General features: G+C 34.7%; 1 pseudogene; it reads right to left on the minus strand.

Moving 5' to 3' along the window:
* Nucleotides 1-3,036: 3,036 nt before the first annotated feature.
* Nucleotides 3,037-5,842, minus strand: LOC130464429 (DEAD-box ATP-dependent RNA helicase 8-like; annotated as a pseudogene).
* Nucleotides 5,843-6,702: the final 860 nt, after the last annotated feature.

Below are 6,702 nucleotides of genomic sequence, written 5' to 3' on the forward strand. Positions count from 1 at the left end.
GTGTGTTTGTGTCCATGCACAATTCCTAAATCTATTAGGATTTGGTGTGTGATTAAATTCCTATTCCTATTAGGATTATTTAATTAATTAGAGTCCTTGTAGGATTCTAAGTTTAATTAAATCGTATCCTACTAGGATTCCAATTCCTTTTCCAAACCTCTATAAATAAGGGCCTAGGGTCATAAATTATAGATACGATTGAAGTATTCAAAAGGGTAAGTTTTGAAAGAAAATTCAGCCACACTCTTGCACAATAATAGCCGAAAACTCCTAAGCACCTTAAGGGCGATTCTAGTTGGTCAATCTTGAGGCGGATCCGGACGTACTGTGGACTATCTAAGGAGGGAAGACACTTTCCTGGCTTTATGGTTTTTCCGCATGATTTATGTATTGTCATATGTATCATAACCTAACAGTGGTATCAGAGCCTCTTATTATTTTCATAATCTAAATTGCATGAACATGGTTAAATATTACAAATTTGCAAGAAATAAAAGGGGTGATTATTTTTCGTAATTGTTAATTAATTGCAAATTGCGTTTACTTAATTATATGTACGCAGTTTTTCGGCAGTTTCTTCGTTACTCATCCAAATCGAGTGATTTTTGTGTCAATTCCGCATGTAATAGGCATTCTAAAATTTTGACAAAAATAGTTATTTTTCGGCCGAACCCAGAATTCTCAAATTCGAAGCCTAACTATGACTTTTCGGAGGTTTTAATTTTTCGAACGCAAAATTTCGTAAATTTAAGATGTTAAATTAAATATTTGCGATTCTTGTTGATAAATCTTGAATTTTTGATTGACCTACTGTATATGTTTAACAAGTTTGAATGCCTAGCCTTGTTAATTATGAAATCTAATTTGTAATTATGATTAATTTGTTGAAAATTGGAATAATTTAGAAATAATTTGATTTTCATAATTAGTTAATAATTTAATTAGATACCTATGATTAAAAACCACCATAAAAATTGTAAATTTGTATTAAATTTTAAATTTTTATGACCTAGACTTGAATCCATGTTAATCGGAAATCAATTAATTAATAAATTTTCGATTTTTCGCCCTAAAATTATTAAATTAATATGTTTTATTTATTCGTCATTAATTTTGAATTAAAATTTTTAATTTTTATGCAATCTCTCATAAAACTTGCACGCACAAAGCAATGGACGCTACGTGTTACCCTTAAGGGGTGTTGTATAGTGCGGGCATGCGACGACGAGCAAGGGAGCTCGTCGCCCACGCGGTACGAATGCAGCGAGCAAGGCGATGGCGCGTGAGCACAAGGCAGCAGCCCTGCCTTGTGTCGAGTGCTGTGCGCGATGGGCGATGGGCGAAGCAATGGCACGCTGTGGGCGCGCGAGCGAGCGAGAGCTGGTCGCCCAACGATCGCTGCTCTGCGCACCACAACGCGTGGCCTCGTAGCTGCTGCGATGCTATGGGAAGGCAGGCTGCGCGCAAGCGTGGCTTGTCTTGCTGCGTATGCGCGTGGCTGCTGCGACGTTGTGCCATGGACATCGATGGGTCGTGCACTCGACGGGGCTTGGGCGTAAGCCCAAGTGCTCGTCATGTCACGATTGTCGAGTTTTAAAATTTTAATTTGAAATTTTCACTTTACGTAATTTAATTAATTTTAAAATTAATAATTTAAATTATTTTCTTGGATTTTAATTTTGAATATTATAATTATAATAAATTTCATTTATTCTAATTATTTTACTAAAATTAAAATCATGAATTAATTTAAATACGACTGAAAATAAATTAAATTTGTGGATTCAATTATAAATTAATATGAGCTTTAAATTTTAATTAAATTTGTGTGTTTCCGGTTAGACTAGAAATACATTTTTATGTTTAAAATTAGTAAAGCATATGAATTTATTGGTTTAAGTGGGAGCCCTTTTAGTCATAAACTCTTGATTAGGTCTACAAATCCTTAAGGTTAAAACAACTTGATTAGAATTAATAAGGACTGAATAATTTGTAGATTATTGGTGCCCTTGATTAATTGCTGCAAATATTTATGTGATGCATAACGTGTTTTACTAACCAGCTATGTGGGCCATTCATGATAATGAATGGGTGAATGGTATATATTGTATATGTACTGTTTTGCAGGTTATGAAGTGACTAATATGGCCCAAATAGGATAGAAAATATGGTCTGCGTACCTTTAATTTGAATGTAATTGGTCTAAAGTACAAAAATTGTTTTTCAATTCAAATATGGTCTGCGTACCATCAAATAGTTGTAATTATAACTTATCCTATTTGAAGAAAATGGTGCCTCCCACGGAGATTTTCGAGACGGACTTTGAAGTTGAAGCTTCAAGATGAAGTCGGGCCATACTAGATCACATTTATCTTATGCATGCTTTAAGTTATTTATTGCTTTAAATATGTCTTAATTATGCATGAGATTGTGGCTTGATTATGTTGCATGATTAAGGATTTTAGTTCACTGTTGAAATACACTTTATAGGACGCCTTAGAGGCGTTCTCCAACTCAGCGCACTATAAAGTTTATAAAACGTATAAAAGAAGCGTTTTATATACCTAGTTATAAAGTACAGTGATAAGAGGCAAGCGTCCTCTATTCCCTTCCTAAAATCAGAAAATAAAGAAGGAATATAGAACGGTTAATGTACTTAACCGTCTCCTATACTCTATAATAAAGCGCGTCTTCCGTACATAACCGTCCTCTATTCTTCCTGTTAAATATTGAAATACAAAACATCTTCCGTACATAGGCGTACTATATACTTCGTGTTTAATATTAAGATAAAAAGCGGTTTCCTTACACAACCGTTCTATATTCTCCCCCTTTTTTTTATTATTATAAAATAGCAGCACACATGTCCCTAAAATATGATATTACCATCCTAGCTCATGTATGTAAACCAAATCTAAATAGATAAAATTAAAATGATATCCAAACAATCTTTCCAAAAATACTTTTATTCAATAGCAAAATACTATTGTTCATTCAATAAAAAAAATCGTACGACAAAAAAAAACGATTCCATTGTCAATAAAAACAAAATCAAAGAGCCTCTGCAGCCTCTGCAGCAGCACCGCTGGAGCTTCTGTAGGGGATTCTGTAGCAGCAGCATAACCAGAGCTTCTGCACCCAAATTTGTCAACCATTACAACATAATTTGCAGCAACCTGCAGTCAAATAAGCCACACGAAAACATTAAGAAAAGGAGTCTGTAAAAGCAAGCTAATTTGTCACATACAACAACAATAAAATTCTTTAGTTTAGATAGATACAGAATGTTGGCTTAGTTCAACATTTCTGCGCGACACTTCTATTTAGGACAATACATTACAAGTATACTTATATAGAACTTTGCAGGCAAAATCCATTATAGTAACAAAAATCGGTATGGAAGGGCTAAATGCTGTGGTGAACACCGGGCCGTTCTGCTCAACACACCATGACATCCCAACATAGCACATTCGAGATCCCAGAATACCCTGCAAATTTGAACAATTTAATTTCTTCATGTTCAAAAAGCACAATCTCATTTCGCACTCAGTACAAGTTTTTAGTCTAGTTATTTGAAAGAATATCTTGGAAATTGATGGTCTTTCTAGTGCATAAAGGTAGATTATGAAATTCCTTCTAAGTAATCCATGTAGAAATATTTAGTGGGGCCTTTAAAATCTCTGTTAAAGGTTCATATTAGCATACTAACTACGATTACAAGAATTAAACACTATAATTAGAAGCAAATAATAAATCATCACCCTAGTCCTATAACTAAATAAAAGAGAATACCCAAGGCCTACACTCCTACAGATACAGCCTACAAGCAAAAATCACCACAATAATAATAATACCATGACGTACAAATAACACAGAGCAGTATATCATTAATATAGAATCTCATCAAAACCACCAACACATGGCCAGTGGAGCAGAGGATATGCAAAACGAGGAACTCCCAAGGTCATCCAACAAGTACACCAAATGTCAAGCTTGCGTATAAAAGAAGGATCACATGATATTATTACCTGTGCAAACAAAATTCCTGCAGGCACCATTGCGGAAATCATGAAATACTCTGTTTCGATGGTCCTGGATCATCTTCGCATGGATGTAAAAGGAAGAATAACCAAGCTCTGTAATTTTCTTGGCTAACAATTCCACTCGATTCACAGAATTGCAAAAATAATGGATTGCTTTATTTGCAGCTGGAAAACCAACCCCATAACAAGGTCAGAAAGCCATCAGATACATGCAAAAAAGGTGAAAACATACAACACATAAGATGACTGCAAACCTTTGAGAAAAGTGTGCTCAGGCAATGGAGCTTCTGTCTTTCTTCAACTAAAGCATAAAACTGGGTAATACCTTAGAGAGTAAGTTCATCCATAAGGTTGATGACGTAAGGCTTTTGCAAATATCTATCTTTGAAATCTTTGACAGTTACAGGAGAAGTAGCTGAAAACATCAATATCTGCCTGTTTCCAGGAAGAAAACTAATCGACTGCTCCAAAGAAGGTTGGAATTCAGGGGACAAAAGTTTGTCAGCCTGAAGATAAAATAGGTATTGAGCATCAGATACATACCCACTCACCGCCATCCATGTTTCCATTCTCACAAGTTAACTCATCGTTGTAAATCAGATAAATAAATCTATTGATATATAGTAGAAATTGGAGAAGATGAAGCATATGAAGGAGAGGAAGAAAAAGATGGGTGAAGGAACAAGATGGATGAAGGAAGTGGGTTAATTGAATATGTTTAACATATCAAAAAAAATATTTCATGGAAGGGTGGAAGTGAAACCAACTAACCATAAATACTAATGACAACTGATCCTATAATTTTTTTTATTTTCCGAAAAAAGATAAAGAATACTCCGTACATATTGATTTAGCAGTGGTTTGAACGTTGATTGAACAGTTATTCTTATATATAATGATAATGGTTTTTCTTTTATTTTTCTCCTAAGAAACCAGCTATTTCTCGTACAAGGTTTCTTGATTTAAGAAACCTGATTATAAAGATAAATGGTTTCTTATTTTTCTTTCAAGGAACCAGATATCTCCTAGCTTGTCAAACTAGATAAAAATTCACACAAAAGGGAAGAACTTGTAGAATAGAAGAAGTGGAAGAATTCAGATCAAGCTGCATGTACCTCGTCCATAACAAGCATGGAGCAGTCCTTCAGAACACATATACCCCTTTTGCAAGATCTAGTATTCTTCCTGGTGTTTCGACTAGCAAAAGTACTGGTTGGTACAAACGCATTATATCATCCTTCAAACTAGTCCCTCCTGTCGTTACCATGACCTGGACCTTTAAATGCTTGCCAAGTTCTTTACATACTTGTGATGTTTGAAGGGCTAACTCTCTAGTAGGAACAAGTGTAACAGCTGTAGTGAACAACCAGGACACCTATTAAGCTACTAGACAAGCTATTATAAATAGATTGTGCAGCTGAGGCAGTGGTGCTTAAATTGCTTGAATAACTAACATATCAGATCATCACCTTGAGTTACATTGTTGTCTTGGTCAATTTTTTCCAGCACAGGGATGCAAAATGCAGCTATGTTTTACTAGTTCCATTTTCAGCTCTTGCAAGAATATCACTTCCTGTTAAAGCAATTGGTATACTTTCCTCCTGGATTGGAGAAGGACGTTCGAATCCCTTCTCATATATTCCCATAAGTAGTTCACGTTACAAGAAATAATCCTCAAATTCATTTCCTTTTGTAGCAGTGACATCCTAATACAGGATGAAGAGTAGATCAGCTTAAAATCATTCGAAAATAGCATGTTAATGAGAATTTCTGAAAATAAAACTACAAACTTCAGTCATGATCAAGAAAGCTTCAATAAAAATTGAAATTCATGATTTTGTTTTCATTCTAATTGGACTTTTGATTATTCTCGCAACATTAAGTAAATAAACACGAAACAGATACACCAGTCTTTAATCCATGGGTAAATCAAGCAGCCGAGCGAAGACTAACATTTGGACAACATACACCATATATTATATTCTCACAACATTAAGTAAATATACACCAAACAGATACACCAGTCTTTAATCTCCTGATGACGCTATCGATTTTCTGCAAGGGTGAAGCAGCATGCACTAATTCTAACAACTACACATTGAATCTACATATAGAACTCCATAGACAACAAATCAGTACTAAAAGCAGAAAATTCAAGGATAATCCAGATCCTTGAAGAGTTCAATTTTTCATTATCCCCATTCTTTCTCTAACTGCAAATTTCAATTTAATAAGACTTAAATGATATTATCTAAAAAATCAGTTTAATTGGACTAAATTCACCAGATTTTTTCGACAATAATCCTACTACATTAAATGTAATTCGATTTAATTATTATACCCTCCTCTATGATTTGACCTAAACCTTCAATTATTAAAGTCTCTTCCACACAAGTATCAACAAGAATTCGACATTAAAATTTCATAATTAAGAACATTATTAGTTGAAGGGTAAACATGTAGAACAAAATTAAGAATACCAACCTCGAAATTCGGAGTGTGGAGAGTCGATGTTCACCAGAGGTTGCAAAGAAGCAGTGATACAGTAGTGCGGCAGTGATCTGGTGGAGCAGCGGTGATCTGGTGGTCGCGCGATTATGGTCTAGGTTTTGCGGGAGATTGAATTTGGGGGTTTTGAACGATTATGGTTAAGGTTTTG

This window comes from Spinacia oleracea, chromosome 1, assembly GCF_020520425.1.
Source record: "Spinacia oleracea cultivar Varoflay chromosome 1, BTI_SOV_V1, whole genome shotgun sequence".
NCBI classification, from domain to species: Eukaryota; Viridiplantae; Streptophyta; class Magnoliopsida; order Caryophyllales; family Amaranthaceae; genus Spinacia; species Spinacia oleracea.